At 42.7% G+C, this 13,250-nt stretch overlaps 1 protein-coding gene across 1 annotated transcript in view; it reads right to left on the reverse strand.

The window, feature by feature from the left end:
• Nucleotides 1-329: 329 nt before the first annotated feature.
• Nucleotides 330-13,250, reverse strand: part of LOC138491262 (inositol polyphosphate-5-phosphatase A-like) — a 705,879-nt gene continuing 692,958 nt past the window's right edge. Inside the window, exon 16 of the mRNA XM_069617676.1 lies at nucleotides 330-468. The gene's annotated coding sequence lies outside the window, so the exon portion shown is untranslated. The remainder of the gene's footprint in view (nucleotides 469-13,250) is intronic.

Here is a 13,250-nt window from a genome sequence, read left to right on the forward strand (position 1 = left end):
TTGTAATTTACTAATAACTGCCATAAGGTATATATATTCCGCTGCAGCTAATCATGGGGGATTTAATAAAAGGACAGCTGGGTTTGCACCATGTTGCATGGGCATATGGTAATGTTTCGCCATTTATACAAAAAGTATAATGTTATGAACATGCAATTTACTCTCTAAATACCTAATTTTACCCTACACCAGCCCACCAATTCTTAAATTAAGAAAATGTTCAGAGCAAGCAGAAATACATTTGAACTTTCTGTTACATTTCCATAAATCGGCATGTGAATACATTTTATTGCAAATAAATCACATGGAAATGATCTTAAAAAATGACACATAACTTGTGGTTGCTGAGTAAATGCATCAGTTATGATAGTGCATTTGAACTAATGGGAAATGTTCATATATATGCAAATCTGAGCTCTCCTTTCTTCAGGCCAGTTTCCATTCTTGTAATTTCTGAAGAATTGAGATCTGGAACAATAGATTATCGAAACATGTGAATGCTCAACTCATAGATGAGAATCAATCACACTTATTTGGGTTTTTATGAAAAATAAATATTTTCATAGGCAATACAAACAATAGCAGATTGCAACTATTCATTCAACAATTCAATACATTCAACTCATACATCACATTCAATCAATCTATGTACACAGCTAAACTATACATTCAATATAACTCTGTACAAAAAACATTAAAACATCAATGGATATTGTACATAAAACAACAACAAAGCCAAAAGAAAACTGTTCAGAAGCAATATATGATTAGAAATGTAGACAGGAAATGATTGGAATGGCTCAATCTTGCCAATGTTGGCTTTCTGCAACAATAAAAAACAACAACCAGTTTCGACGTTGACCAAAAATAATTTGGAATATCTTCATCAGGGGAATCAATGGATCTAAAAACAAACATATATACATTTTCAATTCAATATACAACAAAACTGCCTAGTTATATCAAACCACCTCAAATCTGAGGTAAAGACTCAATTTGCTCACAGTCAGGGTCGTCTAATTCATTTACGACCAAAAGAAGCAAGAGGTACCAATGGAGAATTTGGACGCCTGTGCAAAGGGAACAAAAGGGTAATTAACTATAATTGTCACCAATGTTAAGACCCGCCAACACCCAGTGCACAACATGCAGGCAATCCAGGCAAATTTCACCAAGGCCTCACCGTGGGGCTATAGGTGTATAATGATTGTCAATATTACCAACATCTCAAGTGAAAGCCATTACACTTGGCAACTGCACTGCCTTATAGCTGTCTAAAATAAATCACTAATATTTGCTAAACCATCTGCTAGGACGGACATGCAACAGTGCTAACATGTCACCACCACTTTGTGCTGTACCAACCATGGGAATGGGAGGAGAGGGGGTACTAGACAATTTAAGATACCTGAACAGGAAATATCAGGTGCTTCAGTACGCACAACTCGGAGAACAGCAGAGAGGGAATAAATCAGTATCAGAGAATATGTGTGTACCGCTCAGGAAGGATTATCAATTCACAGAGGGTAGACTGCTGAAACAGGTAGTGAGCCACGAGAGGCAAAAACTTAAGTATCCGCTTGGCGGGGTATTGACACGTGAATGCCAAAGGTGCCCGAAGGTGAGCTGTGTAAGGAACAAATTAAACACAAGCCCATTAACAGGGGCTGTGCCCAAATGACAAGGGTGGTGTCTCTGCTGGCTGTCGGAGCAGGAATGGGCTGTAATTCAAGAGAACGCAGCCTAGTAAACTTGGCCGGGGAGACTGCTGAACTCCCCTGTACTCACAGGTTAGTACATTGACAGCTGGGCACGGAAAAGGCACAACATACATCTGGAAATGGACCGGTGCAGTAGTCAACAATGACTGTGGTGCCAAAAAATGAAAGAGGCTCACAGCTGTGAGAATCGCAGGCGTTTCGGTGTTCACCATCTTGGAATGGACAAAGCTGGTGGAATCTGTGGCCTCAAACAGCAACTTGCGCCTGCGGAGGGGGGGAGCAGGCGTGCCACAAGAGCTGGGAAGTCAGGGTGTGAACCTGAGGATAGGGTTTATGTGAGTGAGGCAACACATCAGTTCAAGAGATAGGATGAAAGGAAAATAAATCACCCCATGCAAACAAACTGGCAAATTTAAGGATGAATGAAAAATGGTAATATAATTAAATATGAAGGGGAGGGGGGAGCGGATGAAGAGAAATGCCAATTTGGTAGCTGGTAAGGGAAGGCAGGAAGAAGATTCAAGTGTGACCTTCCCAGTCCCAGTCTTCAACAGAATTTAGGCCATTCTTGAGCGTTTTTAACAGGAAGATCCAAAGCTGTTCTTTGTAATTTAGTTTATTTTCTGTTACAACTTCAGTGGTACTCAGGACTTTCTCAATACAAAACCATCTCAATTCCAATACATCATGTCCAAGGGCCGCAAAATATGACACAATTGGTACATTCTGAACTTCATTACGAATCTTGGACTGGTGCTCATTGATTCTGACATGCACTTCTCGAGATATTTTTCCCACATTAACTTTATTGCATGAGCAAAGAATTCCATAGACCACATTTTTGGTCTTGCAAGTGGTGAATGTCTGCAAGTCCCAAGTTCTTTTCCCGTATTCAAAAGATTGCATGTTCATAGAGAATTTGCATGCCATACACTGAGTATAAGGGTAGTGACCCAGCACGGATTGGTTAAAGACATCCCTAATTCTTACTAAGGGTCTATGATCTTGTCTGATAGCCCAGGTTAGCTTAGGTTTTAAGCTGCATCCTTTCTTAAAAACAAACATAATTTTTTCAAGTTTGAATGGCGGTGCTATATTGACAAAAGGTGGTGGCACAAACCAATTTTTCAGTATTTTTTTTTCTCTTTCACTGTTGAACTTAACAGGGTTTGTCGATCAGTATTTCTAACTCTCTTGAGGCAGTGGCGTACCATTCTCTTTGGGTATCTGCTTTGGGCCATACATTTCTGAAAAATGTTGCAATGTTTGTTGAAGTTGGTCAGAGGACTACAATTACGACAAAGGCACAAAGACTTTCCATAAGGAATATTATTGAGAAGGGTTTGTGGGTGTTGACTTGAGAAATGTAGTGTGGTGTTCCTTTCTCTATTTTTTTCAAAAAAGTTCATTTTCAAGTGTCCTATTGTTTTTGAAGGGAGTGTGAGTGTTCACAAGTAAAATGTAGATCAGGGTCTAGATTATTAATCTATACTAAAAATTCACCTAGTGCCTCCACTGTGCCAGTCCAAATGAAAAATATATCATCAGTGTATCTATGGTATGTAGAAAGTGAATGTAGAAAGGGATTCATGTTATCAAGCACAAATAGTTCCTCAAATAGTGCAGGATAGCTAAATTAGGGACAAATGTGCAGCCCTTTGCTGTACCTTTACATTGAAGGAAGTACTCATCGTTGAACATGAAAAAACTGTTTTTCAAAATGACCTCTGCAGAAGCCACCAAATATTCTGTAGGTGCATTATGTGGGATCGGTCGTCTGTTTAGCATCACTTCAAGCGTGTGCAATGCCTTGTCCTGTACAATATTAGTGTACAATGCTTCGATGTCCATTGTGACTAATAATTGAGTCAAAGGACAAAAGGGAACATTTTCCACTAGGTTAATGAATGTCCTGGATTCCAACAAGAAAGTACTGATGGTGGTTGCTAATGGTTTTAGCAATAACTCAATGTACTTGCAAAGGGGTTACAAGATGGACCTGCAACTGGACACAATAGGGCGTCTAAGTGGGTTGTTGCTGTCTTTATGCACTTTCGGCAAAATATAAAATAGGGAGGTCCTATTTTCAGATGTATTAATAAAATCATACTCCTTTTTTAGAAAGAAAACCTTTATGGAAACCAAATCACTTATTGACCCTATCTTAGCTCTGACCTCTTCAGCCGGGTTATGTTGTATCAGTTCCTAGTGACCTGGTATCCTAAGCAGCCAATAGATTTTCTCATCATATTTAGCTACATCACAGAGAACATTTGATAAACAAAGATTGATTATTGGAAAGTCATTCAAGAGCTTTGAATTCCTCAAGGCTCATATTTGGTTGAGCACTGTAAACTTGTTGAGTCAAAATGTGATCCAAATCCGAAAGCCCTAATTTTTCGATGTCAAGGACTTCCACGGGCGTTTGAGCATCAGTCGGCGTGAATGAGGATTTAGCAGTTAGAAAAGTAATATCTATTTCCTCATGTCTGACTTTATTGGCAAAGAATGTTTTTAATCATATTTTGCGGAGAAATTGTTTTACTTCACTGTTCAATAACAAGGGGCTAGTCGTTTGGGTGGGTGCAAAGGACAAACCTTGCCTCAGTACTGCCAACTCATCCTCAGTCGGATCATGAGCCGACAAATTAAACCACCTGTATGCTCTCCTGTGGGTTTGGAAGTATCTGGTTGGAGGTCCCTGGGGGGTGACATTAGGTGGGGCCCCTACTTGTAGATTCTCTGGTGTCTTTTAAAAAGTTCTGCAACCACATGGGCCGCCTCTTCCTTGAAAAGACTGCCCTCTTATGTTGTAGCTTGTACCCGGCTGATTGTCCGAATACTCGCTCCGAATTGCTGGTTGAAGTATCTGAAAAGGTGACCCATTTTCTCCTTTTTCATCCTGTAAAGTTGAATCCCTGATTGGCTTGCCAGTTGGATTGAAACACAAAGGGCCTGATTCACAGAAGTGTTTTATAATGGTGCAATCCCATTGCAAAACGCTCTGTGAATCAGGTCCAAAGTCGTCTGCCAAATAGAGATACACAGTTTCTTTCTTAAAGTTGGCGATATCTTGATTAAGCTTATTCGTTTTTTTATTGACATCAATGTTTTGAACTCTGTAATCTGTTTATTTACAGCCTCAAGTTTGCTCTTAGTTTCATTTATTAGAGTATTATTAAGAAATGTTTCTTGAGTTTCCAGGTCCTCCAAGATTTTCTTACTCACTCTTTGTGCAGTCATCACTGTTAGGGCAAGGAGGTCCCAACTACATTTCATAGCTACTTGGCTAAAGGCAAATTTATACTGTGCATCGTTTAGAAATAGACAAGGAACCATTTGAACTTGTAAGCCCATTGGAATGGTATTGGACTTGAGATATTCTTTCAAGGTATGTCCATGTACTTCAGTTCTGAACTGTTTCTTTTTTAATCGCAAAAGCCCCTCACTGGAGATGGTTTTAACATCTGAGGGAGGAGCTTCCAAATTGTCAAAAAATGACGGTCCTACTGTCAGTCCTGTTATCTGCACCTCTGTGAAAAACAGGTTGTCAGCATCTGCCATCTCATACATCAAGTAGTTTATGAACAATCAATAGTCCAACACCAATACACCAGCCGTGAAATAAACCAACCCAACAGGGGTCCTAAAAGGAATAGGTGCGCTAAAGTGATGACCCAAATGTTCAGTTGGTTGGGAAAATATAATTTGCTAATTACCAAAAAAACAAACAGCCTGCACAGCCAAGGGCTGACTAGCTAGGTTAAACATAAAGTTTCCATTCTTGGCCAGCATTTGACTATAGCCTCCTGGACGGTGTTTTTTAAAGCCAGGGTAAACGACATTAGCTTCTTTGTTGTTTGAATTGGTGGGCTGCAGTATTGTAAATAGTTGGGATGCATCGGCTACACAGCGGTCTCCCGCTGCAGATCCTCGCTACATTCCAGTCACGCTCTGGCAAGGCTATCTGTCCTGCAAAGTAATGAGCCTTCAGAGACAACAGGTCCTGCCATGGGGGAAATTTGCTTTGAACACCATTAAGGGCAGGCTACACTTTATTGTAGTTGCAAATGGCTGGGATGCAAGATCTTCAAGGGAATTCCCTTTCCAGATTCAGAGGCCAACAGGCTTGCAGTGGGGGGAAGCCATTTGCAAATTCTGGCCAGAGACCCACTGATTGTCCTTGGTTGAATGAACTCACACATTGCCTTTTCTAACATCAGCTTTTATTCTTTGACATACTGTGTGTTTTACTGATCCTGCTTCTCTTTGCTTTTGCATCAGTGGATGTGTTCTTTCTGTTCACACAGCATTGTTTTGTAAAATATGAACACTGAAAGTACAAGGCTATTTATTTCACCCATTTATAAAATATATTTGTAATTATCTGCTGTTCTTTTTTATGCTGAAAAGTGGGTCCGAGTGGTCACAGTGCACCACCTTTTGATGGGTGGCAGATTCAGTGAAAATGCTGCACTTATCTCTCAGCCAACAATGTCATGTGTCTTTCCAATCTGCCCTCTGATTACATTTTTTGCAGCTTTCTCTAGATTTCAACTGCAGAAAGGTTCCACTCTTATCCATCGTTGGAATCTTTAAGGAATTATTATAAAAGGAGGAGCGTGTTAGCCCCCTTCCTAAGTATATACCTGTGCACTTTTCACTCGCTTTTGCAGGAATCTATTGCGCTCCAGACACATTTTGATGAGATACTACAAGATTCTAGCAAATTTGTGTCTTTGCAAATTCTGTAAAAAAAAATAGGTGTGTTGGAGACCAGCAAACTTTGGGCAATGGACTGTATTGCTTTGAGCAACTGGTGTAGGGTTCATCTAGGATAGTTATTTCACATGACCACCAGATTAGAAATGATGTGATTTGACATACTTGCTTGACGGGGAGGACTACTTCCACAGTTATTGGAGTCACATATTTTATTAGAGCACTGAATTTAGAAGAGGTTTTAGGATGATTTTTTATGAATTTGTATGTTTTGTACTTTTTTTTATATTTGACGAGAAATTAAATTTTGTATGTAAACACCCGACGTGTTGGTTTTTAGGTTTGTCAATGTGAGATGAAATTCTTTTAATGAAATGTATTTTGTTTATTATGTATTATTGAAGGTTGCGTTTTCTCAACCAACAATAAAGAAATTAAAAACTAAAAACGTCAGTATGACACCCACATAGTCTGCCTTAATAGGTCTATTTACAGTGTGATGGGTTTTGGAAGGCTGGCAGGTTATATTTTCTGTGGGCCTTTCAATTTGGTTTGTTTGGGGACTTTGATTAAACCCCACATCCTGAAATGTGCTGCGGGGAGGAGGCTTTATCAGATCAGAGCCCACACCCATCTTTCCGGTAGAATTTGGATCCCTAGGTATTTACGAAGGCACTGGGCCGATAGTAACCTTGCTCCATCAGAAAGGAATTTGGGTATTCCCCTTTCTGGATGACTGGGCTTGTCAAAGCATTGCCACAAGACCTATTTTCACACAATGTGCACCTGACATGCAGGACTCTGGAGTCACCAGGGTTTGCAATTAACAGACGGAAGTCTCCGCTTCTTCCCTCCCAAGATCGCAAGTTCAACGCTGCGAGATTGTGCAGAGCAAGAGAGAAAGTAGTGTTCCTAGAAGACAAGGCAGTCAGGTTGCAAGAGGCCCTGAAAGACCTCCTGTCAGACCCTGGGGATGGTGAGAGAGTTCCTGCAGATGCTGGGGCATATGTGCATTTTCGGGGGGGTTCTATGGATGCATTTGCATCTGGGGCCCTTATTGTCACATCTGCACAAGAATGGGACGGGCGATTCTCAGGACTTTGAGGCCCTGGTCCCTCTGAGACTGAAATACAATTTGCAATGGTGGTTACAGTTGGACATTCCTCTCTAAGGATTTCCTTTGTGTCAGCTTTTGCCAAACATTCTAACTACCAACGGGGCCCAAGTTGTGGCATCTTTGTGCTTTCTCCATGGACACAGAGCAGGGTGGAGGGCAGGCTGGCTCTTCTCCCAGCTGGCACCAGATGGGTTGGAGAGCAGTGGTAAAAGATCAAGAGCAATGGCCAATTTGGAGAGAGCTGGCGGCAAACTTCTCGGGCCCTACAGTTCTTCACCAGGTTACTTCAATTCAAGTCTGTGTTACTTCAGGTGGAAAATGCATAAAGGAAGGGGGGACCTTGCTCCAAAGCCCTGGGACATCTGCTGAAAGATCTGGGCATGTGGCCAGGGGTGGACCTCTTGTCCCTCGATCCAGTGCACATCAGGAGCACAGAGAATTCCGGATTGAATCGTTATAAATAGTTATAATTGGGTGAATTGAGCAGAGTAGTTCCTTCTGCAGAGTGGAAAATCCAGCAGGAAGTTTTCCTCAGCGTATCCATGAAATATGGGACCATGATATTGGACCTCTTTGCCTCTCCAGCGATTGCAAAGATACCTAAAATTTGTTCAGGTTCCTGTGCCCAGAAATGGATACGATGGCCATAGCATGCCTTTCCTCCCCGTGCCATTAATCCAAGAAAGGGTTTTGAATATTTGGGATTAATCGGCATTTTGTCTCAGCTTGTTTACTTTCACGTATTTAGCCAGCACAGTGCGATTTGAAGCAGGAAAATTTCGTCCTGCACGCACTGATATAGGGAAACTACGTTTCCCATCGGTCCTGTAGTTCATTTAGCTACTTAATATTAAAATCGGCACAAAAGCGCTGACGCGAAGGAGACCAGCCGGTCTGTGCGGGTCCATGGCCGGACGTGTCGGCGTTTAGAGGAGTTGTGCCATCTACAGCACACTATGGGGCTTCCTGAAGTCATGGCAGCAAGAAATATCTTACTGAAATCCAAACCTGTGCCACAAACGACCAGTGGCGGCCGCTTTAATAGGGCGGGGGGCGCCACCCCCCACCCATAGCCCCCACAACACCAAGGAAGTGTGCAGAATCTGCAGAGAAGAGAACAGTGTTCACACAATTTCTCTGATCTTCGCCTTCTGCTCTGCATAATTTTTGCACAGCGTGGCAGCAAATGAAATGATTAAATAATGAATCTGCCAGCCGGTCTAATGTTGATGTGCTGTCTTCATGGCTGCTGGGCCTGCCACACTGACAGAGCAGGGGCGCGTCCCATTTTCCGCAGCTTTTTTCAATGTAAAATGCGTGGAGCTCGTAGCTCCGCGGATTTTACGTGGCTTCATGGAATATAAGATGCTGGCGGGGCGCTAGAGAGGTGGGCCCGCCAGTATTGATCTGTGCGCAAACAACGCACCAGTGTCAGGATCTGACACCCACTGTAACTTGGCATAGCAACAAGGAATTTATTGGAATGGCATTGGCTGTTTGTCAGCCAATGACATTCATGTTTGTGGGTGGGATGATGGGCGCACGCTTGTATCCGGGGCCCCCTTCTCAGTTCCTGCCGAGTTGTTGTTGACTGTAGAAGTAGAAGACTTCTGAGCTGCGCAGAGAACAGCAGAGGGCCCGCATCTCGTACACAGCCAGGCTGGTAAGCGTGTGTCTGTGTGAATGAGAAGGAGACTTCCGCATGGTGCTCCCAGGACTGTCCAAGCCATGCACTGGGAATGCAGGGCCTAGTTGTGATGTTAAGTGTGTCGCCGACGCTGGTAAGGCCAGGTAGGCCCCGCACCAACGCTTGGTTCTCACTGCCAGCGTGACAGATGTGGCATACGGTTTGGTACAGTGTGCCCAGTCTGTACTGTAGTGCCTCTAATTTTTGGCAAAATTTAAACGCGCGCACTTTGAAAATGTGGCATTTTTAAAGTCAGCATGTAAAAAGTATATTTATGAGCGCTCGCATTACGAGCACAATTAATTTTTGGCAAAATTCGTGCTTAATGAGCAAGGCACCTCAGCTAGCATCATGTAGTTAGCATATACGCACGTATTTATTGAGGGGAAACAGTAAAGCACGCTTTTGTCTTTATTCCCCAAGTATTGGAGTCACAAACCTAAATACATTTGCCTCCAATTTGTGGCACTTTTCAAAATCAATAATACACAGGCGGTATTTTATATACAATCTGTTCATAAACAGTTGATGACGCGCATTTTTGAATGTTCCACTTTTCATGAGACTGCTCACTTATAAATATTAGCAAATGCAGACATGAGAATTTGGAAAGGAAAGGAATGATCGAAGATTCACCGCACTTAATTCAAATGTATGTTCTATTTAGGGATCTAACCCGGTTAATACTTTTGCAACAGACCGCGTTCAATCAGACAAGGTTAACATACAACACAGGTAAAACAATTGTTTTTAATTCTTTCATTTTGTATTGCAAAAGTTGCAAAAATGGCATTGTTTAAGGAAGGTCAGACAGAGAGTTAGCAGGCTTCAAAAGGTGCATGTTTATAGCACCTCTTAGCTTGTCACTCACTACGCGTTGCACACTAAGATCACTGCTCTGCTGCTGGTTTAAGGATATGATAATCAGTCTCACTGATGTATTTGCCCCCTCATCCCATTTCTCACTTTTACTTCCCTTTTTTTGCATGCATGCTGTGTATGGCCATTTTATCACCTTTCAGGCCTCCTGCCACCAAGTCCCCTTTAATGGCCAGCCCACACCCAACTGCAGCTGCGCAGAGCCTCTTGCCACCCGCTGGATTCTGCCTTTATAAGTTATGGGTTAAGTTACGAAGGTGCAAAGCACAGCAACCCGTAAGGAATGGCAACTACTGTGCCTAGATACCACTTAATGAATGCCACAAACGAACCTGCTCTAGCAAGAGGGTAAACAGTTAACCTTGTATTTTGACCCTGACCTCTCTTCCTTCCATTATTATTGCCTTTAAGAGTGGTAGTTGTCTGTGTATTATTGGGTGATGGGGTTTTCTGCCTTTAAGGAGCTGTAATGCATCCCCTCCCACCAACGTATTGTGGTTAAACCGCTGTAAAATAGCTACTGGGGGACTTTTGGTTCTGGTCACATGCAATGTATTTTAGACACTGATGGGGGCTCGGGGTGTTTTTATAGCATTTTTTATATTGTTAAGACGAGCTGCCCGTCCTTCAGAATTACCTCACGTTTTGTTCGGTTACATAATTTATGCAACTTCAAATTTTTCCGCATTTAATGCACACTTCCAAACATGGCCGGGCCTTTGGGGTTTTGCTAATTTACCACGGTTACTGGAGTGGAAATCCATTGAAAACACAATTTCACTCTCCCGGAATATGCTTCCCGTGCATGTATGCTCATTGAGGGTAAATCACTGACCCATTCTGGAGGAACACTGGTCACCTGCTGGGTTTATCACAGCTGTGTTAAACCAAAGCAGCCAATTTCAAGTGTTAGACCCCCCCCAACACGATAGCAGTAACAAGGGGACACACTGGTGCTTGGGGTGAAGCCCAGTACCTCAAGGATGAATGACACCTCCTTGTCCCACTGGGGCCTAACATGTCGAGGACAGCAAGCCATGGGACCAGGCTGGTCATTGGTCATTAGTCAAGGTGAGAAAACCCTCCTACAAACAGGACAGACAACACCAGATGCTGAGAATATTATGCTGCCCTCCTTCCTGCATCCTGTAGTGCTTTAATTGGGCTGTTTTACCTAATTGCATTTCAACATCAAAGGCAGTTTTATTTTAAACCTCACCACTTTTGTCATTTGACACTGGGAGGCATGGTGGAACAGAACAGCCTTTGCTAACAGGGCCTATGTTTTGTTTAATATATAAGGCAACACATTTCGGTGGGCAGGGGGCTAATCCTTCAAATGTAGGGAGAGGAGGTAACTTCAGAGAGTTTGGGAGACGGGCAAACTTACTTGTGTGGGAGCATCTAACTTCTTTATACATTCTTATGAGACTATTCTGGTGCATCTTCAATGTTACAAGCAGTTAACTCTCTCCTTCACGTCTGAAACCAGACACTTAAGGACTGCTGTTAGAATGAACTGTCTCCTGTTCCCCAACATTTCAAGGTGGGGACACTAAAGCCCAATCTGCCCAATGGTCGCTACACCACTGTGTAGGGGGGGATTATCTGTGACTTAGTATGGCCCTGATGAAAAATCTGTGTTCTCAATATAAGACATTAGAGAATTAAGTTTGGCCAGCACAGCAGATCAGGATGAAGGCATATGAATGCCAGTAACAGCATGACAAAATTATATTTTTCCATCATTACTGGATATCTATATAATGAATGTCTTTATACATACACCATAGTACCAGGTATTCTCAATACAAACTGCTGTAAAATACACCATCACACCTGCACACGAAAGAATAATGTACCATTATTAGTATATAAAACCTAATGCTTTTATGTCATATTTCTGTGGGTTTGGACAGTAAATTGCACACTTTAGAAGCCAATTTACATTGATGTGGGTGGGGCTCGCTCGCTCACTTCAAAATTCTCCCGGAGAAATGTACGCCCCACCAGCTTTCAAAGTCACCAGCCGCCACTGCAAACGACTACTGTAGTAAGTCCGCCTTTCCTGGTTCCTAACGCTAACATAATCACATCCTCGCTTCACATGCAAAGCCCTACTATACCCACCCATGATGGCCCTTCTCTATTGAACTCTGCCAACACACCGTCCACGTAACCTTACTCCGAGGTAGTAAACTCCTCCTCTCAGTGGGACACCCCTGCGATGGACATAAATGCAGAATGTCATAACTCTTACCCTGTGGGCCCTATAATTGGCACACTGCATAACACAAGTCCACCAGCCACGCATCTCTGTAACGGCTCCCTAGAGCTTAATAAGAGTCTGCCCTCATCTCCAGTGCTCACTCCTCCCAACCCACAACCTGAAGATCTATCCTCTCATTCGTCCTCTACCCCCTTAGCTACTCTTTCCTCTCTGATTCCAAACCTGTTAGACTCTCCCATTAGCCACCCAGTGGGTAATCATACTCCTCCAATTTGGACACTCCAGTGCTTATTACTCAATACCCAAACCCTCATCAAACATGCGTCGGAAGTTAATCATTATATTACGGATAATGACCTTGACCTATGTGCTTTAACTGCCGGTCCATCCCTCAACCTAGCTGTCAGTCTAGAAAAATGGATACCTCTCATATGGGATGGCAAACGTATTTTGGTGGCCGTGGGCCAACCGTCTCATGCACGATATGACAGACATATAGGTTTCCGAGTTTGCCAATGAACGGCCATTTTGATGTAACAAGGATCGCCATTTTGTTTTCTAACCATTGCTCATTGCTTTCTGTTCTTATTGCTTCTCAGTACATTTTCTGCTTACACTGCTCGACTGTAAAACATTGTTGTCTGAACGTGAAAGGACAAGGACGCAGGGCCGCGAGGATAACAAGAGTTTGTTGAAACACAAGGTAGGCAGCGCCAGGAAAGAATGCCCTGCTCCCTCCCGAATGTAGCCTTGAAGCAGAGCTGCAGGGCATTTAATAATTTCGCAGCTGCCAGCCAGTCTTGTTATATGGTAGAATATATTTAGAATAAAGCAGCTAAAGGCTTGAATTATGTTCTTTTTACGGCCCCCCCTTTACTGAGCCCTGTTATAGCG

Source organism: Ambystoma mexicanum, chromosome 10, assembly GCF_040938575.1.
Source record: "Ambystoma mexicanum isolate Mex_15411 chromosome 10, UKY_AmexF1_1, whole genome shotgun sequence".
Classification (NCBI taxonomy): domain Eukaryota; kingdom Metazoa; phylum Chordata; class Amphibia; order Caudata; family Ambystomatidae; genus Ambystoma; species Ambystoma mexicanum.